This window comes from Cyprinodon variegatus, unplaced genomic scaffold, assembly GCF_000732505.1.
Source record: "Cyprinodon variegatus isolate N-32 unplaced genomic scaffold, C_variegatus-1.0 Scaffold730, whole genome shotgun sequence".
Lineage (NCBI taxonomy): Eukaryota > Metazoa > Chordata > Actinopteri > Cyprinodontiformes > Cyprinodontidae > Cyprinodon > Cyprinodon variegatus.
This window is the reverse complement of record NW_015151183.1, coordinates 321,310-321,788: the sequence shown is the minus strand read 5'-3', so window position 1 is coordinate 321,788 and position 479 is coordinate 321,310.

The window sequence follows — 479 nt, the reverse complement described above, 5'->3', positions numbered from 1 at the left end:
TCACGGCCTCTGATAGTGGACTTGTATCTGTGCTCGTCCTGTTGGATCTTAGTGCTGCATTTGATACAGTTGACCATAATATTATTTTAGAAAGACTTAAATATTTTGTAGGAATTAAAGGAACAGCTCTAGACTGGTTTAAATCTTATCTATCGATTTCAGTTTGTTCATGTTAATGACAGATCTTCCTAATGCTCAAAGGTTACCCCTGGAGTACCACAGGGATCTGTGCTAGGACCAATTCTCTTTACTTTATACATGCTCCCAATTGGTAGAGTTATTAGACAGCATGGGATTAATTTTCACTGTTATGCTGATGATACCCAGCTATATCTGTCTATAAATCCAGATGAAGATAACCCATTACATAGATTACAGGCATGTCTTGAAGACATAAAAACCTGGATCACTCTTAACTTTCTCCTTTTAAATGCAGACAAAACAGAAGTTATAGTCTTTGGACCAAAGTCTTTGAAAAA